The 27,754-nt window shown below is 43.0% G+C and overlaps 1 long non-coding RNA gene across 1 annotated transcript; it reads right to left on the bottom strand.

Annotated features, from left to right (window-relative positions):
• Nucleotides 1-553: 553 nt before the first annotated feature.
• Nucleotides 554-27,745, bottom strand: LOC119707147. The gene is made up of 3 exons (XR_005258693.1): nt 27,629-27,745; nt 3,715-3,958; nt 554-1,671 (listed from the first exon to the last, which is right to left on the bottom strand). It is a non-coding gene; the product is annotated as an uncharacterized LOC119707147 (long non-coding RNA).
• Between the last annotated feature and the right edge of the window lie 9 nt (nt 27,746-27,754).

Below are 27,754 nucleotides of genomic sequence, written 5' to 3'. Positions count from 1 at the left end.
ATTTTGCATCAGAAATGTTGCTCCAGTCAAATATTTATTCTGTTTGATTGTCAACAGAATGAGCAGTAGTTAAATGATCAAGTAACTATTTTATGGTAAACTATGAGATATTTTGGAATAATTTATATTGTGGTTTCTTTTTTACACAATTTCATATTTTAAATGTATGTATTTTTTTATTCAGGTTACACCTACAGAATTTTCTAATCTTTGTTGCACTATGTTTTTCTCTGTTTCACCAATTTGATATTTATTGTTTTCCTTATTGCATGTATTTTACTGTAAGTTACTGCTGCATATTGGAAGCAGTGTCCAATATGTTCATACCAAACCCTTTGATTTAATGCCATTAAAAAGAAACCATCTATGATGTGTGAGATAGGACAGATGCAGAGAAATACTCAATTGCTTCACTGAGGGTCTGCAATACCTCTGTTTCCTAAATCTCTGAGTGTAATGGAGTAGCTTGCAGCTTGCAAAGCAGCTATATTAATTTACTTTCCCCATTCTGTAGTTGTATCCCTATTCTTCTGTTAAGTCATGATAAGTTTGAAAGTTGAAACATGAGCATTTTTCTGATTGCACTATTATCTAATTGGAATGGTGTTAAACCATGTTATTCTATGTATACCATCTTTTAGGCAAAGAGTGAACTGTGCTTCATTGGGGAAGCAGGAGAAGTGCTTGTGGTGCTTGTATAAAAACAGAAAAAAATAATTTTGAGACAAAGTGATGTAATTGTCAGTCTCAATTTCTCAAAAGGTGAGATCTGCTGCCAGTGCCTGTATAGTTCCATGTCAGAAATGCATTGCCATAGTATGGAATTACAAAAAGAGGTTTGAGAATCTGTAACTGTGGTGCCGTTGCAGGGATGGAGAACAGGAGCTCTCCATGAGAAGAAGAGCCCAGCAGATGTGAACCTTACAATTACTTGAAGTATCAGAAGGAAAACCAAATGGTCTTCTGCTTTCAACAGCCTACCAGGCCCAAAGGGAGTGTTTCACAAATTACTTTGGATGTAGTTAGAGCAAACAAATGTAAATGAATATGTTTGCTCTAGCTGCCTGCTCATCTGCTCTGCTCTGTCAAGCTTCAGTGAGAGTATCTGTGTGTGTGTGCATGAATGTGTGGGTGCTATTGCAGAATGGAAAGACAAAAACTGACCCCAGGGGAAAACTCACATTCAATTTGGTAAGGATTTGTATGTACCAAGCCAACAGCCAAGGATTTCTTTCTGTTCTTTTCTGTGATTTCAAAAGAGAAAGGAGTTCCTTCCTTCAGCATGTTATTCAGAGCTAAGCAGGGTGCAGCTTAGAGCACATCATTTAGAGGAAGTTACCTATGGACTGATATCTGTTATAGTTAATTTTTTGGATAGAACCTTCTTCTCTAGAAAGGCTACACAAACCTCTTGGTTCTATTATAAATGGGAGATCATAAGAAACTGGCAGTGTTCTAGTCTTCTATGGAATAGTACAACTTACTTTCTTGAGATATTCAAAGAAATGCTCCATGGGGTTGCAAGGATGTATTGCTCTTCACCAGCCATTTAAATGGAGACATGCTTGGAATAGAAGAGCACTCAGTGTGCAGGAGATTTCTTCTTGAATGTGGATGTGAGATTTTAACATGTGTCTTGGTACACTCCTTCCAGCTACTTGCATTTCATACCTGTTTTCACAAGAAACAGAGATGTGTAAGTTGCAGAATCATTCAGAAACTTGTTTCATTTTATCTATGGGTAGAATATAGTCTAACATGGAAAAGTTAACTTAAGAGTCCATAGTTTCATGTGGATACAGGAAACTTTATGCTGAACTTAATTTATTTAGAAGATTCTATACAATAAGAGCTGTAAATTTGCCCTAAATTGAATGTTTGATCTGTTTGGCTTAAGCCTAGATGATGACACTGTTGTAGTTTTAACAGACTGCTCAAGGCATCTACAAGGGTCCAACACCTCTGTGTCATCACAATGGAGAGGTTTTCCAATAGAAAACATTTAAAAGGCTCTGTAATTTAAAGCACTATGAAAACTCTTGTTTCCATTCGCAATGTGTTTAAACTTTAACATCAGGTCTTGCACTAATTTTTTCAATACCATAATGGTACCTACTTTCCACATCAAGCCAGGGTTGCTTGTTCTTGGTCTACTTAACAGGTAATGCTCCTAAGGAATACAATGGAGGCATTTTTTGGCAGCCTAAGGAGAAAGTGATAAGGCTGGAAAATCCTCACTGTGACTCTGATATCACTGAAAAAATGAGGTTGTTGTTTATGAGTCAGCTTTACTGCAAGCTGTGTTGATGTGGAGCTTGTTGTTTGTTGTTTTTTTTTTTATAAACCTTAATTAATGGGGTGAAATCTGCATACTAAGTCCTTAGTATGCAGTATATAGAAAGTATTTCTGTGCAGTTAAGAACATATTTCTGGAATTGCTAGGCACAAAGGCAGCAGTCACAAAAGTGTGTGGTTTTCCACATTCCAGAGCACCTTGCAACCACAAAACCAGATCTTCTGATATTACTCAGCAATGCCATTTCAAAGCCATGCAGTAATGGAAAGATGTAATTGTGCCATTTCAAACACACAGGCTATTGGAGACAGCAAATTGCATAGCCAGGTGATTTCATGATATGAGCATGCCTGTTATCCATGTTGTACTGAATTTTATGGAGTAGCATGAAGTCACATTTTGTACTTCTACAAACATTTCTTCTACAAGAAATGTTTCCATTTGCTTTTGATTGTTCTTCTTTAGAAAGAAAAGTTAACTACAAACATTATCTTCTCTCTATCAGTATCTGTATCAGGCATAGTAAAGGGTGATTACAGAAGTCTGAATATAGCTTCAGTTGCTGAGACATCTCATACTACTCCAGTGTGTTGTTTACAAAACAAAAACATATAAGGATATAACTGCAGAGAAAAACAGAGAATACAATTTTTCTTAGGAAGATGCAGGTATTATTTATATTATGACAAATAAAATCAGATTTAATCAGATCTTAGTGTACTAATAGTTTATTATAAGGGAAAACCAGTAGGTAAGGATTAATGCAAACATATTTAATCGTCAGTAAAAGGAGGTGGGTGCATGTTTGTTGCACTATGTAAACAGTGCTTACTGCATCTGTATATAGCTTTTGGTTTCAAGTCTCTTCTTAAAAAACTACAGTCCAGACTCCTCTGGAGTGTGCTGCCATAAAATGTGCTGTAACAACTGTCCAGACAGTGGCCACTGACTAGCCTCAGGTAGTTACTGCCATGCCCACCCTGTTGGCAGTCCTGTCCCCATGCTTATGAAGAGCAAAACAAAGTGTAACTTCCAGCTGCCACCTCTCCTGTGAGCTGCAAGTTTGTTGTCTGTTGCCAAAAGGACTTTGCACCAGCACGCTACCGCTGGCCGTGCTGGTGCAGGTCAGTAAACAGGGAATGTGGGCAGCCTTGCCCACAGTCCTGGGGTTTGTTCTGTTTCTTAGGCCAGGTCAGTCTGTGCTGGCCTCCAGCATGGCTTGCTGCCCTGTTTCTGTAGCAAAGGGCTTTTGGCTGTACTGCCTGTATAGGCCAGTCTGCCCAGCTCCTGGGAAGCCAGCCACAGCCTGTTGCAGAGCTGGCAATGGATGTTAACAGCTCATCCTCATTTACCCATTTTCCAGGCTAACAACGACTATTCACCTATAAAATCAATTTTTTCCTTCCAAGATAGTTTACCTGTGATAGCTGATATCCATCTGCCCTGGTGCTGCGCTGGTCCAAGCTCTTTTCTGTGATCCCTGCTGCAGCTTTTCTGATTTTCGCTGATGTGGGTTATTGCCAGCTGCCATCTAACTGATAGGATGACTTCAGTCTGAGGAAAGCTGGAGAACTTCCCATGATGTAAATACTCATCTCTCAGACTCTTTTGCCAGGATGTGCGTGGTTGCAGGACCCTCCTCTGGTGGTCGTGTCAAAGGTTCTGAAATTTTTGTTAAAAGGTAGAGGTGATCACCGCTGGATATTAGAGCCTACAAGGAGGGCTTTAACATGACCATGCTCATGATTTATGAGTAATTTAAAAGCCAGATAATTTGTAAGCTGCCTAATTAAAGCAATGTTGAGACACTTCTAGAACAACACACAATCACCTTGTTTATAGCAGGAGAGCACAAAGACCAGAACTGAATAAAACCCAGTTACCATGGGAAGACTAGTTTGTTTAGCATTAACACCACAGCTGTCCCTTACTTTTGGCAACACTCAGTGAGCTTGTTTTCAATAGTGGCGCTGAAACAGTGTTATTCTGGTTGTTTCTCATCCTTTTAGTGTGCATTTCCTCAAGAAGTTTCTCTGAGGGAAGCAAAACCTTGTATTTAGCAGCCATTTTTTAAAAATTATGATCCTTTGCATGATTTCCAAGCTCATGTAGCCATATGAGTATATTCTATACTTTGTTGTATTTCTTCTTTTTCCTTTCCTTTGAATTATCCATTCACCATCCACCTCTCTTTCCACATTAGTTTCTTGTGGTGATCTTTCATTACATGTTTCTCAGCTGCTGAGAGGATCATCTTTAATTTCAAAGCTACACATGGGGATTAGCTGCTACCCAGATGTTGTACAACCTCCCACTCCAGCCTCTACAGGCAAACTCTTTGTGATGAATACTGATTATTTTCACTCAGTAGACTGGATCTAAATGCTGAATCTGGCCATCTGGACCCTGTTTCATCATGGATGTTGTCTCAAGGGTGTGTTTTGGTCATTCCCATTGCAGTTCCCCAGGCACAGCCCAGCGGCCCATTGGCAGAAACTCCTCTGACTCACATTCCTCCCAGGACAGTGCTGTGTGCTGCAGGTGCAGGAGTGCCAAACACAGCCTTTTCCTAATCCTCCCTGTTGACAGCAATGTTTGACTTCTCCAATTTAATCTCATGATAGGTTCCAAGATGAAGCTGCTCCCTATTTTATGTCTGACTCAGTATTTATCTGTCAGCTTGGTGCTTGTTGAGATCATTGGTGATCAACTGCTCTGTGAGCCTTAAAGCAAAGTTATTGGCAAAAGGCCATTTTAGACCACAGGGATTTTATGTTTGGATCTGGAAGGCTCAGTGCAATAGAAGCAGGACCCTTGTGGTAAGCAGTCCCTGTAATGTGGGAGATTATATTGCTTTTTTAACTTCACAGGGCAGCTCTCCCAATCCCTGGCTCCTGCCTGTTGCCTTTTCAACTCCTTGCATCCTCCCTGAGAAGCAGAGACCCCAGACAGGTGACGTGTGTTGGATGTACCAGTGCTCACTGATGTAGCTTTTCTGAGCCCTCATTCCTTCCAGCTCTCACTTCATATTCTTTTTTTCTATTGCCCAGCAATGGGATACATTTTTGCTTGTTTCCAGGCCTGTTTGGCAAATACTGTCCTTCCAGTCATGGTTTTCTCAAGGAGACCTTTCTATTTTTGTTAGCTGAACTATTATTGTCATGTGTTTTTTAGTGGTATATCCAACAATTTTACCTGGAGAAAGCTCTTATGGCAAATCTGTGACAGCTCTTCCTCTTTTTTATTCCTTTTGTGAGGAAATTATGAATTGCCTAATGCCTTCACCTTTTGTGAAGGTTTGGAATGGAACCAGCTAAGGTTCACACAATTCCACCCTTGGCTAAAATCCCCGGTTTACATACCTGGGAAAACCACAGTAACTGGGTGGAGAAAGTATAGTCTCCACAATTAAAATGCAAGCTGACTTAATGAAGGGAAATTTATTAGGGGAGAATTTTATGACAGTACATTTTCACCTCTGGCAATAATCTCATAAACAACACAACAGATAACACAGGGCTGAACAACACCCTGAGCACAGCGCAGACTGAGGGAGGCTGCTCTGGGGGATTCTTGGATCTGTGTCAGCATCTCCCTTCACTGCCCAGGAGGACAGGAGATGGTCCTGGCCCGCTCAGTTTCTTTTTGCTTCGTGCCTTCTCCTACCTTGCATTTGTACCTTCATACAGTTCCTGCCCTACTACCCCATATTTCTAATTTTGTTATTCCATGCCTATTTGGATGTCCCTTACAGTCTCCCTCATTTTCCAGTTGCCTACTTAATGCTCAGCTGCATCTTTGCATTCCCATTTTTCCACTGGCGGATGCTGGCAGTGCTCTGGGTCATGCACCCTCCCAGGGGAAGAGGATTGGAGATGGCAGAGGGAATGGCTGCAAGAGTTGCACAGGAGCCTGATCTGAGGGTGGCACCTTAGCAGAGGTCACTTACTTAAGCCATGGTTTCAGCCCTGAGCATGGCAAGTTAAAAAATCTTGACTGGGATCCGATCCCTTGTCAGCCCAAGACCAGCAGATTTGTCACCTGCTGCTCAGCCTCCCACATCTCCTCCTTCTGATGCCCATGATTTTGGCTGACAGTTTTATTTTAACTGTTTGCTTGGTCTTGAGCTTTGTTCCTTTTTGTGGGCATGGAGACCATCTTCACATACTTATCTACACTCTTGGGCTCACTGCTTATGTAATAGATTAAATAATATTTTCAAGCTTTTACAAGGTTGTATGAAGCTGGCCATAGCTGCAAATACAAGTATCAAGCTGCAAAAACAAGTTTGATCCACAGCTTAGATTTTTTTTTTAAAGTCTTCCTAAGTGCAAGTTAAGCAACTGAACAAGTTATTTAGAGCAGTTGCAGAGGTCTTTGAGTTCTTTTAGGAAAGGATTGATACACACCTCTTGGAGATTACGCAGATATCGTTAGTACAAATCAGAGATCCTTGATCCCTATAAACATGCAAATTAGAAACAATTAAAATATACAACATGGCCTAATGCTTAATGTAAGCATACCATGCTCATGCAGCCACAAATTAGTTTATTTAAAGAGACTAAGTGGAAGATGAAGAAAAAGGTGGGGTGACACTTGATCACTGTAAGTAAAGTCTAGCTCTGAGAAGGTGGTTTCCAAAGGGATATTTTGGGAGCATTTTAGGTCATTGTACAAAGAAAAAAAAAACAAAAAAACAAAGAAAAAACCCCCAAAAACCCCAAAACCACAAAAAAATCCAAACCCCAACTTACTGTAAACAAGACAAATATTCAAGGAAGCAATCCAAGATAGAGTGGTGGTGGGCATTTTGGAAACATGGTAAAGCTACACAAACAATACATAACACGATAATTTCCAGAAGGGTATGAGCAAGCCAGGGCTGCTGGGACACCCCCATTGCACAAACTAATGAAGAAATCACAGAGCAGATACTCATAACTTTTAGAACGGGGAAGCTGTGAAGGAAATAGGAAATAAAGTCAAGACAGAGGTATGTTGAAATAACCAGGGAAGGCCGAATCACTGTCAACACTGAGGCTATGACAGATGGGAGAACTGAAGAGGGAAACAGGAAATGGATGTGAAACTAGTGGGGAAAGACTGCTGGAACATCAGAAAAAAAATCTGCAAAACCAGGAGAGTGTAAATAGGTACTGACTAGCAGGTTTTACTGCCCTTCCCTGATTTTATGGAAGATCACCTCAATGTTTCCTTAGAGATACGATGAGAGTATTTGGCTCAGTATTGGAAGCAGCCTTGGTAAAAGTTGCTGTCAGTGGATTCACATCACTTTAAAGACAGCAGTGAGCAAGGAGGAACCAGTCAACCCCAACTGTTGGGCAGGGGATGCCATGGGCTGGTCATGCTCATTCCTTGCAAGAGGCATCTGCTCCAGGAGGCAGCATTTTACAGGGTAAACAATGTCATGTAGACTAAAATGACAAGACTGTCATAAAACAAAACAAAAGTTTCAACAAGATTGCAGTTTTTCAAGAATTAGCAAACCTTCAGGCCATTGTTTGAGGTAAGTACTAATGGGGCCAAGGAGTTGTGGAGCTCCTGTGCTTCTCATTTAAATGAGCAACAATTTTGGCATTTAGGGGCTGGGAACGATACTCCTATGTAAGATCTTAATGCTGAATTCCTTGGTGACTGCATGTGAGACAGTATAAATAGCAGACATATTTAAATTAGTGACAACACTCTCCATTGTCCAGCAAGCGTCAGTCCTTTCACCTTAGATTTACAGCCTCTCATCTCCAGTATCTTCATCTAAGGCAAAGGGCAGAATGTTGATGTGCAGGAATTAATAAATAACAGTGCTATATTTGCAGATGGACTCTGCACCACTAACTCCTCCATGGATGATGACAAATGGAGATTTGCTCAGCCACCCATGTTGGACAGTACACTGGTACTGGAACCATTGTTAGAACCTCTCTTTGGCATCAAAGTGCAAATGTCTCCGATCCTGTGTGTGATGGGTCCATGGGTGTCATTCCATGGAGTGAGGATGGCTACAGCAGGCAAAAGGCTGGGTAAATAAAGAATGTGAATTTGAAAAAACCGAGCAGATTAAAAGAATTGGTTGTAAAACAAAGTGAATATGCTGTGAGATAAGGGTACATAATGGGCTGCAGCTGAAAATATTATAGTAGTGATATATAAAGAATGTCCTGAATTAATCACTTCCTTTGTGTAAGTATTTATGTTTTGCAAATCATTATCACTTAGCAACCTACACTGTCATTTTTACTTTTTACAGACTTAAATTGTTTCCTGGGGGTATTATCTCTGTCTGGCTCAGCAAAATTAAAACAGTAGCTCACTTAACACTGTCTATAAGTAGATGGAAATAGTTGGCTCCAGAAGTGTTATGAATTGTGCTTAGAGAATTAACATGGTTTAGATCATAGAAAGTGGGGCATATTTGCTGTTCAACACTTTCTTATAGAGCAGTAATCTATGTTTAGCTTTATGGATCTTATCAAATGCTTGTTCAAGCCAAGTCACAATTCTTGCCAAGAATACTTAGTGCCACGTTTGAGGCGACGAAATCTAAGCCAGGAGGAGACCTGGCAGGATTGCTGGGTTCCCTCTCTGCACTGAGACACCCCGAGGCCAGGGAGCCCTACCGGACCCCACCACAGGCACTCAGTGCAGCAAAACATCACACCCACGTTTGTCTAAGGACTCCTGAAAAATCTTTCTGGAAAGGGATTGTCCAGCCTCTCCCCACACTCCACGCCTTGTACATCTTGGAAATGTTCCCTGGTAGGTTGTCAAAGGACTCTTTGTTGCAGAAGGAAAATTGATTTCTTCATGTCTTTGTCTACAGATAATATAAAACAATCATTTTGTCAAGAAGGCTGTATGTGTTAGAGGATTGTTTCCATCTCTGTTCTGGAAATATTTTTTCCTTGGACTAAATGAGCCATGTTTTTCATTTTGAATCCCTTGGTGTACAATTCTCTTGATTCTTGTGCTCCTTGAATGCTTCTCACTTTGTCCAGGTTTGCAAGAACCATGTCCAGACCAGGACCCTGCACTCCAGTTAATTCATGCAAACATCTTTAGCCTCTATTAAATCACATCATATCAATTCTCTGTTCTAAGAGGAGTGAAGATAATGTGTGTCTTTTCCCAGTCCTCAGACTGATTTGCTGCCATGCCAGAGCGGCCTACACCATGCTTAGTGGTGATCCCAGCGAAACTCTGGCACACTCAGACCTCCTACCTGGGCTGCCTGCAGCTCTTGCACCTCATGCAAAAGGTTGCATGCTGTTATTTTCAGCCCTTTCTAGATGAGCAAAGAGTGAATCAGTGGAGAAACAGGAGTGGATGATGAGTGGCTTTGTCCTTTTCTTCCTCTCTGAAATCTGCTGCCCAGCACTTGTGGCTGGCCGGGAGGGAGGACTGGGCTGGGCTGTGAGTCATCCTCCATTCCCTGCTCTCCTCCTAAACCAGGAGCTGCTTGTTCCCTGCCAGCTGCAAGCTATGGCCAGGGCCCTGGCCCCATGCTTACAAGGAAACAATCTTCCCTCTCTGTGCATATCTGCTTCTGTGGCACAAACATGGCCTCATTTAGAACAGCGCTTCCTTCCCTTTGCTCTGATGGATGAGCCCTGCACTCCTCTGTGTCACTGCTGGCAGCAGATACCTGCTGCTGTCCTGCTGCACAGCCCAATCAATGGCCTCACCATAAAGAATTTCAGCATAAAAATGGGTCCAAAAGTCTGCAAAAACCCAGCAGTTGTCCCATGACATCTTAACACCTGATGGAGAGCGAGATATTATGGATCCACAATGTGAGTGTTTTCAGCTCCTGTGCTGATTGATAACTTGAACCATAGCTGCATTAATGCTAGAGTTACAGACCTGAAGGGAGAGGTGAACTGAGGGGTTAAACATTAAATAGCTTTCAACTGTTAAAAATAGCATGTCTATGGCCATAGCTTTCCACTGAGAGCCACTTTGACACCTGAGCCTCTCAAACTCACAAGATATCCATGCAGAGATGCTCTCCATCAGGGCCTGTCCACACTCCAGCTGTGGTGGGGCAGGACATACCCTACCTGGGCTAGGCTGGAGGAGCCATGCCATGGGAAAGCAGGTACACACACCTGGCTCCAGTACTGCCAGCATCTGAGATTCAGAGGTCTGGGGTAAAACATGTGAGCTTTCATTGTCAAGAACACTTTCTATTTGTTGTTAATAGTTTTGGGAGGTTTTTTTAATTAGTTCTTTATATTAGAGCATTTGGCTACTTTAAGATGACTCTTTATTTCCACTATACACAATATACACAAGGATTAATAATGCACTGTGGGAGCTTTTTGTGATTTGACCTCTTCTGCTTGTCTGTGCTGTTTGCAGAGATCTTTGCATTCACCAGGTGACACAAGCAGCCCTGACTTCTCAAAGAGGGTATCTATCATCAGTCAGCACTCATAAAATCCTGCAAACTGATGATCAGCATTGCATGGCTGTGCCTTCAACTTTGCTTGGTATTTGTGAATAATTTCTAAGAAGGTACTGTATGAAGGTGTTGAGGAAGAAGTGCAAGAAGTGCTGGATTGCACACTGTAGCATTATTTTCTGATTATCTCTTGTGAAATCTAAGCCCTCCTCACATATGAACGGGCAAACCCTCTCAGCATCTTTGAGTGAGGGGAGGCTTTTTCACCTGCCCTCCACTCCAGGAAGAGGTCGTCCTTGTCCCCTGCTCATCGGTGCGGTGGAGACCCACCAGAGCAGCAGGTAGCGAAGCTGCTCCAGCTGTAAGTAGGCCAGTGTGGAGGTATTAGTCATCCACTCACCACATGCCTCGCTGCCTGTGTGCCTGGAGCAGACATGTTCCACTGCCTTTATGTAACCCCCCAGAGGACTGGCTGCTGCCAGGGGCAGCCACCACCCCCACCGCCACCAGCGCCCAGCAATGACCTTGAGCTGCAGGTGACACTGAAGCCTGCCATGAAGAGGCAGAGGTGCCTGTGAGCCCGGTGCAGGAGGACCTGCTGCAACAGTGCCAGCCCTGAGCTGAAAAGCCCACCTGGGGCAAAACCCCTGGTCCTGGCTGGTAGGGCAGACCCTCTGTTCCCACTCTCTCATCTGGGAGTGCACCATTGGGATAGAGGGTCACCATCAAATTTTGTGTCAAAAGACACATGAGGCTCCCCTTTGCCCCTCAACCTCCAGGCTCAGCTCCATCTCAAGCCAACAGTCCTGGTGGATTTTTAACAAGCATGAAGGATTGGTTTTGTCTAATCCTGTGTGTGCAACCATCAGGCAAGTTCTTATCTTGACTTAACCTACAGGTAGAACGACTCTGGTCAAACTGCCAGCATATTTCAGGGGTTTATGTCCACACCCCTGTGGTGTGTGCACTCCGATATCCCTCAGGTCGTCTTTCATCATCGGTTACGCTTCAAGTCTCTGCAATCAGATACGGTTATCTGAGCAACAGGGAGAAATATTTACCAAAATGAAATTAAGATGGGAAAATGGGGAAGAAAGAATAAAGGGAGAAGAAAAAAACTAAAGGTGAAAACTCAGTGTTGTTTGAAATTTGCACTGATGTTTGTTAGAAAATGAATTGGTTTCACTTTTGCACATTGTTCTATACAAGGAGATTTATCTCGTGACATACGTTCTTTGCCTTCTAGTTGGCATGACAATTTGATTCTTAAGATACTTTGGGTTTTTTTCTTTCCCACACATTTAGCTCCTGCTAATGCTGAGAGAGGTTGTTGGTGAGGATCTCAAGAAAACTTGGATTGTGATGAGCCAGGGATGTTGAAAGTCCAGTTCTAGATAATGTTTCTACATTTCTACTGTTCTTCTGTACATCCATTATTTTTTCCCCAGAGTTTCTTCTTATGGGATGCTGTCTTGGCTACGATCAACAGGGGATGGCTGAGATCTGGGTACAGATTGCTGAGCTGAGGTGTTGCAGCACCTGCAACCCAAGTACCATTCACCTGCCAAAGCAACCCATTGGGCCAAGGAACACCCTTGCCTTGGGACCCTTCCGTCCTTGTATGAGAGAACAACCTTGACTACTCCTGTGGCCATGACTGGGAAGAGCAGCTCAGTGACCTTGTGTTCTTCTACCAAACTCTTTGGGGATGGCTGGCAATGTCATTTGTCCCCCTGGTGTCCTGGTGGGAGGCTATTGAGAAGATGCTAAAAACAACAGCTTCATTGACCATCACCATCTATTGCCATCTCTGCGTGTGAGCGTTGGCAAGGAAATCAGGCGGGATAAACCCCACCTGATCTCCTGTGGTCTCCTGCAGCACACAGCTCTGGCAGGACAGACAGCAGCAGAATTTAGCTACATTTTTCTTGTAACTGGGAAACAAAGAAAAGGAATTGTCATAAAACCAGAGTGGTCTTGTGGCAAAGGTGCCCTTAAGTCTGTCTCCTTGTCCTGTGCTGACAGCTGCTTGATGTTAGGGCACTCAGGTTGACTCCTCCATGCTCCAAAACAGAAATTTCTGCCTCCTGATGGCAGATTTAGCTGGTTAATCACCATGAGCTTCTTTAAGTTCCAGAAACGGAAAGCTGCATCTAAACTCAGTGCTGTTACCACAGGTACTGTCCACAGCCCTGTGGGGTTCAAATGGGATTCCTGCTCTTTGCAGTGGTTCCTCTGGCTGTTCTGGACACACCCTGACTTGTGACTGCCATCTCAGCACTTAATTAAGGGGTTAATGGACATCTCCACCTGCTTCTTGCTCAATGTGGTTTTAATGGCAGCCTGGACCCTTCTGGGAGGGAGAGCAGGAATGGGTCTCCTCTGGAATCTTCTTTACAACATTAAAATGTATTCCCATATCATGCTGTTGCCTTGTGTTGCTCTGATGTGGTATAGGTTACAGAGACATCTTTGTGGACATGAAAAGTATGAAAATGTACCTATTTACTCTGTTGCAGATGCCATGCATTGCAAACTTAGGAAAGTATCTTGGGCGGCATGAATTTTGCCCTTAAGCAAGTAATGTACTAAGTAATGTGTGAAATACTACTTAAAATTAGTATCCCATACTTGTTAGGATTTGTTTTCTTCAGAAAGTTCCTTTGCTCCCTCCTCACTATGTGTATGTCAGATGTGTGCCATTACTCTTTCAATTAGTCCAAACTTTCACCAGGCCCACAGGGATCAGGGTGCTCTGTGCCAAGGTTTTACCTTGGGAGATTGTGACCTGCAGGACAAGAGCTGTGGATGAGAACTTGGAGTGCTCCAGAGCAGTCTGGAAGCCTGTAGGTACAAGCTGAGTGGCACCACCAGCCCCCAGCCAGCCAATGCCAAGGTTAAAGTACCACCCTGACTTTGTAAAGGGGAAAGAGGACAAATCAAGGTCACATGTAAGTAGCTCATGTGAAGTTTTCTTTCTCAAAACTCTTTCCTGCCTCATGCCACAGGGTGCCCCAAGGAAAAGTCTCAGGCAACACTTGTTCTCTGGGACTAGGCTGGGAAATTGAGCAGGGAAGCCAAGTGGACATGTGATTTCCCAAAAGGGTTTGGAAGACCCTGCATTGCCAATGATGCCAATAGATGGGAGGCGACCTGTGTCATCACAAAGCCATGTGAAACAAAAGCTGGCCCAGTTCCCTGTCTGAGCTCCATTACATGCTGATGAGATGGACTCAGAGCCCCAGTGCTTAGCATAGGGAGGACCCGAATGCCCTCAAAGATGGGAGGAAAATCTGATGTTTCAGAGCTTGGGCTTTAGTTGGATTGTATCCACTTCAGTAAGGCTGTTTTCAGGACAATTTTTTTTTTAAGGGAAGAAAGGGAAAATAACATAGGCTCCTTGAGGGAATAGCAGAAGTGGAAAGGTAGGTCTTGGCACTATTTGATAGAGAGTGACTCTAGGTAGCAAACCATCAAGATGAGAAAATATTTTCTACTCCTGTGCAGCTTGTGGCATGGTCCATGGCACAGGTTTTGGAGGCACACATTTCAGTCCTTTTGCTGACCCAGCAGCTGCCTGTATCAGCCGTGGCTCTGCACCCCAGAAGAAGGCAGAGTCTCTCCTGGAGGTGGGACTCTCAAGTGCTTGCAGCAGCAGCCGGGTCTTGGGCTGCTGGATAAGGATTGTCCTGGTAGGGTATGAGCCACCAGGGTATGGGCTGGGAAACATCACAGATGCAACCGACAACCCCAAATCCTCTCCATGTTTGTGCATTGCAGTTCTCCTTCCTGCTTATAGTTGGGATGTGGATTTATGTGCAAGACTCATCTCTCATAAAAATAGAGAAAGAGCAGCTATTTAGCTCTGCTTTGTACTCCAGTTTTGCAAATTTACTATTAGTTTTAGGTAGACAATGGTAGACAATGACTTTTATTTTCTCATTGGTGTGGTTATTTCATGGCTGAAGAAAGAGCAGAGTTGTATATGAAGTACTGGGTAAAGAAGTCGTCACTCATGTTCAAGGCCCTGATGATATAAAATGTACGCAGAAAACTCCTCTGCTCACATAAAATACAAAAGGTTTAACAAAAAAGTCTCATGTTTCCCTTGTAAAAATTCAGAATCTCTTAAAAATGCATCCATGGGAAGGGAGTGCCAGTAATAACAGGCCTACTCACATCCACTGGAAAAAGAGAAACAAGTAGCAGTTTCCCCTGAGGGAAGAGGGGTTCTGGAAGTTAAACTTCCAGAAATGTTTATGCTTGTGAAGAGTTAAAAGGCTTCATAGGCACCCTGCTCATACCCTGAGCACCTCAGAGCAAAGCATTAGCCCTGTGGCACAGAGAAACAGCCCAGAAAAGAGCTTGCTTTCAGCAGCTCCATCTTCTTCAGGGACACTGAGGAAACACCAGAACAAGGATGTGGCTATGTGTCAGCAGATCTTGCTCTCCAAAATTCCCAGTGGGGACTATTTGCATATTCTTTCTGTGCAGGAGACCATTGTTTTTTCAGTAGCTGAAGCCTTCGCCTGCCCAGGTTGAAAACTACTGTTAAAGGATTTTCTTTGTTAAACTTAAAGCGACTCACATAAAAAAGGAAGCAGTCTGAGTTAGATGTGAATCATCCTCAACACACTGATCAACCTTCCTGTTCTCATATCTGCATTTGAATAATTTTGTTAAGTTTGCATTTAAAACCTTTCCATAACGTGGCTTTGGCTTGGCACAAAATACAAATAATTATCCGCTCTATTAACATCTATATTCTATGAGAACTCATCTGGCAAATGTGCCACGTAATCTACACAGGCATTGATCCTAAATTAAAAGACAGCATCAAAATCTGAGTCAGCTCTTCTACACATTATTAAGTATCCATTTTGGTTACGTTGTTGATGGTTGCCAATCCAATTTCATACTTGCCTGTCCCTTTTTTCTAGTCTTCCTATCCTGTGGCAGAAGACCACATAGATAACCAGAGCACAGCATAACATTTGTTTGTGTCTGCCTTTCATTTGGCTTTCATATGGATTTTGGCCCATGTTTTATGTCAGGAGCACTTTGGTGATTCCATTCAGCTGATGGTGTCTCCCCTCTCCTATCTCTCCAATCCCAGCCAAGATGAGTGGCTGAAAATCTTGTACAGAGAAGCTGAACTCCATAGCCCATCCAAAACAAATTTCCTGACTGTTTTCACTAGGTGGAGAATAATCTACAACCAAAGCAAATCTGGTTTCATGGCTAAGAGGCAAATCTTTCCTCCCCTGCAGCCACAGCACATCTTGACCATAGTGGAAGGACAACAGTTTTGCTGCATGTGATGAGGGAAGGAAGAGCAGAAGGCAGTTTCCAAAGGGTGATCTCCCTTCTTCATTCTATACAGCAAGGCACAAAGATCCCACAGTGGGAGGACACCCATGAGGCTGCAGGTTTGCAGCCATAGTAGATCATAGTCAGGCTGTGTTATCTCATCCACTAAAACCAATGCAAAACATCCAAACTGCTGAGTGCCAGAATTTCAGAGATGTTAGCCAGTGCACACGACAAAGGGGATGACTGTCAGGACAAGGTAAGCAGGAATCCATTCATTCTGCCAATTAACTTGGCAGAAAGTTGGGATGAATGGGAAGAGTCCTTCCTTAGGAGAAAAACTGGTTTGCTTGATGGTGAAGAAAGAGGTTCTCCTGTAACATAAACGTGTCTAGCACAGACTCAGTGGGAACCTTTAAGTGTCATGGGACAAGACTTCCCGTGACCTGAGTCAGTTTGGTAATCCCCACACTGCAGATTACCACAGAGACATGCACCCAAAGCAGCAGAAAAAATCGGAGACTGCGTCCCTCATGAACCACAGGTGCTCCCCAGATCTTCCTGCTGCTCCAGAAAATAATGTCATCATGCCAAACCAGGCAAAGCAGAGGGTATGACTGTCCTGCATTGCCCAACCTCTGCCCACTCAGCTGACGTCTCTCCGGCCACACTGGTGAAGAAGAGGGGAGAGGGCTGGATGAGCATCTGGACAGGGGGAGCAGGTTGGCATGTTAGCCCATGGTTACCTAGGAACAGCTGTGGCCTGGGGTGGCTTTTGATAGGATAGGCTGTCCCGAGGTGTAATCCTAACTGCAGCATCTGATGGGAGACGCTGGCTAAGCAGAGACCCTCCTATTCCACTGAGCAGGAGTTAGATGAGAGACACTCACTGGCCACTGAAAGTCAATAGTGTTGGCTGAATGAAAACTCTTAGATAATACTAATGGGCTCAGCAGGGTGCCAAGAGTCGCTGGCTGATCTCAGCACCATGTCTCTCACAACAGCCCACATGCTTCAGGGAATAGAGGAAACTCCATGGGATTACTGTAATTATGTCCTGTGGGGCAAAGGATATATTTCTTACTTCTTCAGGTAGGATCTCATACAGGCCATGAGGTATGAGTTGTACCTGACCAAATTAAAGAAAGGCTGTGATTTGAACTGGGACTATTCTGACAAAACTGGCTTGGCTACCTTGACCTACCCATCTGGGGATTCTGGCACTAGAGGAAAGATTATCTCAGTGGCTTCAATTGATGGGAACTGAGAGTTAACACAGGAGGGATGAAAGCTGGAAAAATCCCTTCTTCCTTTCTCTTTCTGCATGCACTGGCAGCCTAACTTAGTGATTCTGTCCTGAAAGGAAGAGGGGAGGTTTGTCAAGACCTTTTTTAGTCACTCCATCTCCATAACTTAATTCTTTCAAACGTTAGGCAAGTGCTGGGGCTGGGGAAAATGGTGCTTGAGCAGGAAAATGCTGCTAGCTTTCTGCTCATGTTGCAGAGTCCCGTTTACTCAGCTGGCATGAGGAGTGATTAAAGCATTTCGCATTGGAGATGCTCCTGTGGGCACGTGCTGGGAATGACTCCTGCTCTAATCCAGTAGCTGACATAGCAAAATCTTCCACTCCATTGTTGCAAATAATTAAATCAAAGTCACAATCCATTTGGAGTAACTCATGGAAACTCATTATTATTTTGCCACTGCTTGCTGAACTGCTTAGATAATCAAAATGCTTGTGAGAACAGGGAAAAAAATCTCGCTCTTGGCCTAGAAGGTACAAAGAGCAGTGACACACCCCAAGTGAGAAGCCGCAGGATGTGTGGGAGCAGAGAAAGAGGACTTGGAAGTATATGAGCCATGAGACCCCCTGGAGTTCCATGGACCTCCAGGGGGTTAAACATAATGTTTTCAAGGCAAGCTCTTACCTGCTCTCTCATTTCATTGCTATGGTGCAAGGGAGGTAAGGAGGAAGGTAATGTGAATTAGTTCTTTAAATAGCCAGTAAAGGAAAAGCCCTTGCCATGTTTTGGAAGCCCAGCATCCCTTAAAACAGGGACAACATAGGATCCTTGGCCCAGTTGTCTGGGGAGACATGGGAAGTTCTGGGAGAGCCTGCTCCTTTTTTAACTTGGAAGTCTGGGACTGGGTAGCAAATTAATCGAGAATATTTCCTTTAATTCATGAGAAAAAATGTGAATTACTGCTGAGGTTTCCATTCTGTACCAGCAGGAAGCCATTTTTCCACTCTGGCCAAAGATATTAAGGAATATTTGGCACATGAGGACAGCATTGATACTGTGCATTTCTATCACATGGGCTTGAGATTGATGCCATTTACTCATTAAGGCTTGTTTCTGCAAATATGTAAGTAGGTTACCCGCTTATTCAATGGTCCCTGTGAATGATTTTGTGGATTTATGGAAATATCCATGTCAGACCCTCAGGGCCCCAGAGGCATCAAGGAAAATGTACACCTGGAGCTCTGAAGATTGACATTAGTTGTGACACTTCCAATAGGAAGGTAAATGACAGCATTTCTCAGACATGATCATTTACAAAGTGAAATTGTCAATGTAACTAATAATACTTGAAGCTATTTTCTCATGACTACTTATAGGTCTGAAAGTGAATATACAGCTGCAGTTACCAAGTGATGGGGCAGTCAAAGGCCCATAAATACACTTTAACCACAATCATCCTTTTTGCCAATGGAAACCATGGCCTTCCACAGCTGAAGTGTATAAAAAAGCATAAAGAATATATGAAAGCAGTGACACTATGGAATTATGCAGGTTCTAAACAATCATAGAGAGCAAAACATTTGAAGGAGACAAGTCATTTGAGAACTTAGCAGCTAATTAATTTTGACTCTCACACTGCAATTCTTAAGTTCCTACATGCACTGTGTTTCTAAGCTAAATCCTGCAGGCCCTTATCAGCTCACATTTAAGGGTTAATTTACAGAGCCTCTGTCCAGCAGAACATGGTTCACTTTTCTTTGCACAGCTGCATAAAACATTGTAAATGCTTTTCAGAAAAAAAAAAAAAAAAAAGTTTGACTGGAAAATAAAAGGCAAATCTTAGAGGAAGACCATTTTTTGAGTGGTGAGTCTGGATCCTGTGACAGTGAAGTAGCTGAACTAGAAGTTTATATATATTTACTCTGCCTGAGTCAATAAGGCAAATGGACAACTTGCATGTTTATATAGCTTTGTATTTCTATATTCTTTCCCAAATTCATGTCTCTTACTGTCTGTAAAGTAGAAGCAGATACAAAAGGTAAACTCCTTTGTCCAAATTCTGCTGTTATCTATATTCATTAATTTTCTATGACCTATGCAGAACCCCCTGACCTAGCCTTTGAAATGTTGCCTCTACAAGATGCCACTCGTGAGGCCCCTCTTGCTTCTTGGAAGTTGACCTTTTTTCAGAAGAGTCTAACAAATACTTTCCAGATTAGGGCTATTCAACCACCCCTGCCCAGAGACACAGAACACAATTACCAACATGATTTATCTGGAGAATTTTCAACCCCTGAACGTACTGTGGTGACATTTGCTGATGGTATTCTTAGCATGCATGGGAGGGACAGGGCTTTTTGTTAACATGTATCTCTAAGGTTATGCGTGTAGGATACTGACTTTTCAGCTCCCTGTACTAATGTTAACTATGGGTTGGTATGTTAGAAGTTGTCCGGTGTCCTTCACCACAGCTCTGTAATTTGAAATGCAGAAGAAGGAAACCTACTGGATTAAGACAGAGGAAGACAGAAAATTCTTCAGATTTCCAAGTGTGGAGAAAATAGACCTCAGCTACCTCCCAGTGCATAACCAGTTCTGCCTTTCATGACTGCATCATGACGAGCATCTCATAATGCACTGCAATTCTTCCCCGCATGAAAGCGCATCAAAATGGCTCCACATCTGATTTTGTGTTTGTTTCTCAGTTTGAGATAAAACTACTTGCATAAGTAATGTGGCAAAACTTTTGGGGTTTTTATCTCTTGTATTTATTAGAGCATACTGACACCACGATAATTATATCACTGCAATGACACCAACTGAAAATTCTGATTAAATTACTTGCACAGATCCAACTTTACTTCTGAAGGAAGTGCGCTTGATATCAGTGTTTTCCCAAAGGACAGAATTATCTGAAGTGCAGGGTGGGGCTGAAAAAGGGAACAACTTCAGTCAGTCATTAACATTTTAGAAAAAGACAATATGTTTCACACCAAATAAAGGTAAAAGGACACAAATAGTGTTTAGCCATCTATGCAGCACTGGTTTTGCCATGGGAGTGCTTTGCAATTACAAATGGAAAGGTAGACTGTACATTGAAGAGAGTCCTCAATTTTTCTTAACATGTGCTCCACTCTATGAAAAGCCTGGAGCATTCATATTTTGTATATATCAACTCAGTGAATGCAACCATTATTAGAAAAACGTCTTACCAAACAGAGAAGATGGAAGATAACAAGAAGAGTCTGGCACCTGCTAATTATTTTTTCATTTTAATGTTATTTTAATTGCCATCATGGAGAATGGAATGAAGATTCTGAGGCCCAGTCCTGTTCTCATAACATTTTATGGGAGGTTTGGCACCAGTTTTCATGGGAACAGGACTGGGTGTCATACCTTCATATCCCAGTAATGTGAGAGGAATTGCCAGTATCTATATCATCTGCAAAGTCTGATGGCCTCTGTAAATTAACAAATGTGCAGAAGCTAAGAGCAGGGGAGGAACTGCAAAGATGAAAAGGGACTTGCCTATAGAGGGGAGAGAATAGATGTTAGAGCAGCAGAAATAAGACCGAGTTGCATTAACTAGGGTACAAAAAACCTTATTATTCTGCCTAACATACTGGGAGAAACCTAAGAGAACTGCATTCAGTTTTAGGAGACTATAAGAAAAAGAACTAAACTGAAGTGCAACTGAATTTAAAAAAAAAATCCCACCAAAGAACCCATTACACACCAACAAAAAACCAAGCCTCAAAACCCAAAGACTGAGCTCCCCTAGAGCATCTCCCAAGGTTTTTAGGTATTTGAAATCAATGGAATCTGCCATATGGAACCTAGAAGGGTTTGAAAAAAATGCCCTGGGAGTACAGTGACTTTTACATGCATGAAAAAAGGCAGAGACAGATTAACTCACTGCAAGTGACATGGAAGACCCTCAGCCATGCAGTGTAGGTTTCTGCACTGAAAGAGTGGTCAGGCACTGGAACAGGCTGCCTAAGGAGGTGATGGAGTCACCATCCCTGGAAGTGCTCAAGAAACAACCAGGCATGGCACGTAGTGCTATGGTTTAGTTGACAAAGTGGTGCTCAGTCAAAGTTGGACTCGATGACCTTGGAAGTCTTTTGCAACCTAAATGATTCTGTGATTCTATGACTGAAGGTTCCTGAAAGACTTGAGGGGGAAAGAGGTGTCTTTGTAGACAATGAGATTCTCTCTTCAAGAAAACATCAACAAACCAGTGAAAAAGAGAAAGCCAGAAGAAGGAGGGGAAACACGCTGTGTCTGTTCCCAGAATACAGAAGCCAGATATCAGCAGGCAACTGAATGATGGTGCTTACACTGGAGAGACAAGCACTCATTCCTGGACCTTCTTCCAATACATGAGAATGAGAAATGGATAAATAAAGACACTGCAGATGAACACGAAGTATGTCATGACCAACAAGGCCTGAACAGTGCAAAGCCAGGAGGGATATCTGCTCACACAACGTGTTGTGCATACTGGGCTGACAGCATGGGCAAAGCTGACCTCACCTCTATGCACTGAATGGTCACGGAGAAGTCTGGACTCATGCTGATCATTAATATAAATTCAGACTTACACCTTGACACAATTACTTTGGAGAACAGTAATTCTCTGCTTGAACAAGTGCGTGCCTGCTCCCAGATTGACATCAGATGGAATGTGGAGCAGAACAGCAGAGAAAAGAGGACAAAATTTAGCTATATCTCATGTTTCATGAATGGAGACAGTGAAACACAGAAAGATAAATGAAAGCGATCTGGGGAGATTGGGGAATGAAGTAAGGGCCAGAAAGTGGAGAGTCAGCAAGAAACCTGAACCACCATCAGAACATCTTAGGTGAAAACAACAGGCTAAAGAGAAGGAGCAATCAGGGAAGATACCCTTACAGCGGACACAGAAATCTCAAAGCAAGTGAATGGATCTGGGGCAGGGAACGGATAAAAAAGAGCCAGGAGCCTAGAGGATGCTAGATAACGTGCGACAAGAGGAGGAAGGGGCTTCTGGATAGCACCTTAAAAGGAAGAAAAAAATGGGTACAGGCAAGCAGTGGAAATGAAGGAAAGAAAGAGAGCACTGGACAAGTGCTGATGCCTGCTTAGGATTCCTGGGCAGAACAGGATGCAAAAAAATCCCACCATAGGAAGAGCAATCTGTCATGCATGAAACAAGTGAAATGCAAAGCCTTCAGGGGAACTCAAGAGCAGTTTTAGAGGAATCAAAGCAGGGACAGTTGCTGTGAGACACACTGGGGAGAACTCCAGGAGGAAAAGTGGAGGTAGTCCCAGGGCTAAAGACAGGAAAAAGCAGAGGAGAATGGAAAGGAGAATTAGAGGGTGAGAGAGAGGAGTTCTCTGGGCAGGGGACAAGCTACAGGAGTAGAAAAGGGAAGGTAACAGAGGATGTGGCTAGAGTAGAACAGAGAGCAGGTCCCAGGAGAAGTGCAGGCTGGTATAGGACAAGGGGCTGAGGTAGACAACACGGATTAGGAACCATGAGCCGTTCTGGCAGCTGGCAGCAGGAGCTTGCTTATTCAGCAAGTCAGGCGGTAATTAATTAAATCAAGTCAGGCAGCAATCAGTCAGTTAAATCGGGTAACAATGACTCAATTAAGTTGAACTGGGGAACAATAAATTTATTACATCAAACCGGGGAACAATGAATGAATTAAATCAGCTGGAAGCCTCCACGGGTCCATCCAGAGACTGGGCTAGGTGCCACTGGCGTGGGGGACTTGCTGCAGCCGCCTGCTCCAGGAGAAACATCACCACAGCAACTGAGCCTTGCTGCTGACAGCCTTGCTTGTCCCCCTCTGCCCAGAGCACAGAAGGACACGGCAGTCTACAGCCGGTCTGATGAAATGCTTGTAATAAACCAAAGGGGTGGGGAGATGGAAACTGTCAGCTTCCAAATTAGCAATAGTGTTGCAGAAATTACTGGGCTGCCTCAGGATGAAGTAAACTCTGCCTTTCAAATCAGGCTGATGCTGGATATCCGGAGCTGTCAGCTTAAGAAATGGAGAGGCTTTGATGGGTGTCTGCCAATGCGTTAGTCTGTCCTAACTAGCACACAGGAGAGGTACATTTTCCAAGGGCACCCTGGAAGAACATAGCTATGTACTAAAGCAGCTGCCCATGCCCATTTTGACATTAAAAAGTGTAAATTATATGGACTGGTGTGAGTCAGGCTGGTCATGTACTGGCAATGCTAAGAACCATTTTCATCCCCTTTTGTTGGTTCCCCATATCATTTGGGATTAAAGGATTTTTTTTTTTGTTCTCTCCTGTTCCTTCTTCTATCTCCACAAGTAGGGGACATCATTAAGATCGCCAAGTTACATTAGCAGGAAAGTAGCTGGTATGTTTCTCTTAGGACTTTTCATGCATATCAGTAAACTGAAAATAAAAAAAGGGAAGGTCTCATTGATAAGGACCACCTGAGGTCAAAAAGATGAGGGAGACAGCCATCTGCCCATTATTTAAGAGAAGTGCAATCATAATCATTCTCTCAGGCACCTGTAAGGCCCTTGCAGGTGAAAAAAACCTACTACTTTTCAAGGCAGTACAAATGCTTGATGTGCTGCAATAGTTAAAGAACAGGGATATTGCATGGCAACCTTTATCACACTACACATTGTCATTAAAGTAATTATATTTAAAAGGAAATGACTCTTCAGGTGTTTTTTCTGTCTAGATGAGGTCCTGGGATTTGCCCAGAGTGTGTAAATCAGGGCTAACACAATCCCTGTAGAATGCTGACCAGCAAATTAAACTGAAAATAAAAGCTGAAGAACAGCTTTCCGAGCAGCAAAGATGGGCTTTGTCCAAGAATTAGTATATAATATCAGTACTAGATGTATCCCTGTTGTCTCCTAATAAATGTGCCACAGGACAGCGTGAACTTTGAAACGCAGTGGCACAATAGTTTCACACTGAAGGACTGGACATAACTTTCTTTTCCCTGCTCTGAACTGCTAAATAGTCAGAAGGCAAAAAGAGTCTAATTAGAGATGTGAAGGTCTGGAAAGGAAACAGAAATTTTCAAGACGAAAAACCTCCTGCTTCCAGTCTGCACCACAGTGTTTGAGCAGCTATCTGCCATGGAAAAAATGGCAAAGAAACTTCCTGGGGATTTGGTTTTTTTCCTCCTCTTTTATCCCTTCTGAATAATATTAAGACTGAGCAGTTGGACTTGTTCTTATACAAATCCTCAGTCTAATGAAGTACATAAAAATCAGGTTAAAATTTTAGTCGACCGTTCTAGTAGTTTCAGACTCTGGTTTATTAGTGCTCAGAAGAAAAACTTGACCTGTGCCAATATTTCAAAAAGCATAATTTAAATACTCTACAGGACAGTCAGTGATTGTGATTATGACCTTGACTGTGATGATGACCTTCTAGACAATAACATGCACTATCAAATAGGCTGACTTTATCCTAAATTAGGGCTTTATATCTAAAGATGCTTTTGGTCAATAGGATGTGTGACAACTCTATTTTGAAAAATTATTTTCAAACTCATTGTCTTGTGAGGCACCTAGCGACACAAAATTTCTGAACTCTGTAACTTTATTTTCCTCTTTGTTTATTTGTCAGTAATGGATGGGGTTTATGTTTGTCTATTCCTTTCTTCTCACTCTTTACTTTAAAATCATGTCAATAAAGAAAGCACATGTATTATAGTGCACTGCAGGAGAAGGGGCTGTCATAATTCAAAGTAATCAATTCCCATGTATTTATTTCACAGTTTTTTCAAACAGTAATTTTTATATGCTAGTTAAATAAAAGATTTATAAAAGATCTGTAGAGGAATAAGTACAATTTAACTCTGTTTACTAAGTGGTCAATTACTAAATATATGCCATTTTATCCTCATAAATAAAGATGAAACACTGTGATTAAGACTAGGACTTCCAGTCCTTAAATTTCCAGCACTTACATATGTCCCTTTTTTTTTTTTTTTTTTCTAGTGTCCCTTGAGTCATCATTCATAATCAAAGAGGGTGCTGATGCTACTGGGTAAGAGAACTATCATTCAACAGATGAGAGGTGAAAGAATTAACCAATAGAGGAGAATCTGGTCTATTTCTCCCTGCCACTCATTCACCTGATGCTCCCCACTGTCTATGGAATAGACAGTTTGATACTATCTAATTTTGGAAACACAGAATATAATTTAAGACTTTTCTTTGCTGTCAGAACCGAGTACTTCTGCCTTGGGAGCAACACCAAGTGTTGGCCTCCAACTGTGACACTCCCGAAGGCAGTGCAGTGAAGACCTGATACAAGGCAGCTCCAAGGCTCCACACTCTGCCCCTGGCTTACCTCCTTTAGGCTTATCTGCCTTTAGGCAACTGTGAGACCCATAGGGCTTTGTTTCCACTAGCTTTTCATGGAAAAGACCTTCATTGAGTTCAACCTTTGACCAACACCATGTAACTGAACCATATCACTAAGTGTCATGTCCAGTCGTTTCTTGAACACTTCCAGGGGTGCTGACTCCACCACCACTCTGGGCAGCCTCTTCCAGTGTCCAGCCACCTTTTCAGTGAGTAAATTCTTCCTGATGCCCAACCTCACTATCTCCTGGTGCAGCTTGAGGCTGTGTCCTCTTCTCCTGTCATTGGCTGTCTGGGAGAAGACACCCCACCTCACAACAACCTCCTTTAAGGCAGTTGTACAGAGCAAAAAGGTCTGCTGGGAGCCTCCTGTTCTCCAAGGTAAACACCCCCATCTCCCTCAAGCTACGCCTCATAAGACTTACATTTTTGATTTCTATTTTCACAATATTTCTCTTACTGAAAAAAAAAAAAATCGCCAAACCTCTTTTTGGTGGCAAACACAGCCTTGCAAGGACAGGACAAAACTTAAAATCCTCTGCTGCAGCTAAACATAACCAGTGTTTAAAGTATTTCACACCTTAAAAGGGCACACTGCACTTTTTCAAGGCCACTGAATCAAGCTGGAAGATGACTGGAGAGAGAACAACACATGAGGTCCAGATGTGTCTTCTAAAACTTTTCTTCCATTAGGAGATGAGCTTTCTCTTTTGCAAAGTGCAGATGCATGACCGTGCCCAGAGCCACCTCCCTTCCCCACACACGCCATACGCATGGACCTTGAACGTCATCTGAACACACAACTCCCACAGAAGTCAGCGAGCACAGGTAAACTCAGCCCTCAGATATTTATTGCATGTCTAGCTCAGCATCACATCATATACCTTGGGCCTGGTCCTACAGCTGCTGCAGTGAACCAATTTCCCTGGGTTCCCCCTGGATAGGGTATAACTAATAAATGGTCCCAGAGCTGATCCAGTTTTGACCAATAGGTTGGATTACAAGCCTCCTCAGATCTCTTCCAACACGAATTTTCCTAGGGTCCTAATGTACAGGTTCCATGGATCTAACTGCAAGGGTAAGAAAGGGTGGGAGGAAAGATGAGCAGCACAGAGACAGAGGCTAATGTTTAAAGCACAGTTGATGATGATTTCTTATCTTTCAAGTATTAGATTGTTTGTACTAGAAATTCCTACCTCTTCTTCCTGAATGTGAAATCAAAATTAAGTAACTAATTTTTGCTAAAGATTTCCCCAGGGATTACTTGTATTCTAGAAGGTGGAAAGACAAGGGAGTAGAACTTCGTTGGAAATAATTTATCATTTGAGTCCTTATACTCCAAACACGCATAAACACAAGAGTTTTTCACCTGAAGTCTGAGCAAATGTCCTGTTTGTCCAGTTGTGGGATATGTTTTCTTTGGAAATTTAGTTAAGAGGTTACAAGCCATTTACTTAATCTGATGTGCCTGTGTGCAAGACAGGATACACAGTTTTGGGCAGGGATTTTTGAACCTAAAGTGAATTGTTTCCTCAGCAACTGTATTCCTTGGAAACAGAAAACTCTCCAAAATAGGTCTTTGCACTGGCAAATACGCACAGCTCCGTGAAAGCCTGCGAGTCTGCAGGGCACTGCTCTAGCATTTCAATCGCACTTGGAAAACAAACCTCAAAAAGCCAGAAACTACAGGCTCTTCCCTCTGTGTTTGGCCAGTAGCTCTTTTAATGATTTCCAGGACAAATGACCTCGCTTTTTTCTGTCCCAAGGCCCTTCTGACTACCTGGATTCCTCAAGATGGACACACCACCCTGCAATCTTAAACAGATATGCGTTTCCCCCGAAAAAAACTCCATGTAGCTACTGTTACCTTGATCCCCCTTCCCCTCAGGGTCTCCCCCTGCAACCCCAGACCGGCCCTTTGCCGGCAGGAAGCGGCCCTGGGGCGGACACAAGCGCTTCCCACCCCTTATTTTGGCTCGTTGTCCCTCACCTTGGAAGCCCCTCGGCGGGGCACAGCGGCGGGGATGGGCTCCGGGCCCCGCCCCGGGCTCCCACCGCCGCCTCCGCGGCCGGCTGGCCGGAGGAGCGGGGCGCGGGCGGGGCCGGGCGAAGGGCG

Source organism: Motacilla alba, chromosome 1, assembly GCF_015832195.1.
Source record: "Motacilla alba alba isolate MOTALB_02 chromosome 1, Motacilla_alba_V1.0_pri, whole genome shotgun sequence".
NCBI lineage: Eukaryota > Metazoa > Chordata > Aves > Passeriformes > Motacillidae > Motacilla > Motacilla alba.
This window is presented reverse-complemented; position numbering and strand designations above follow the sequence as displayed.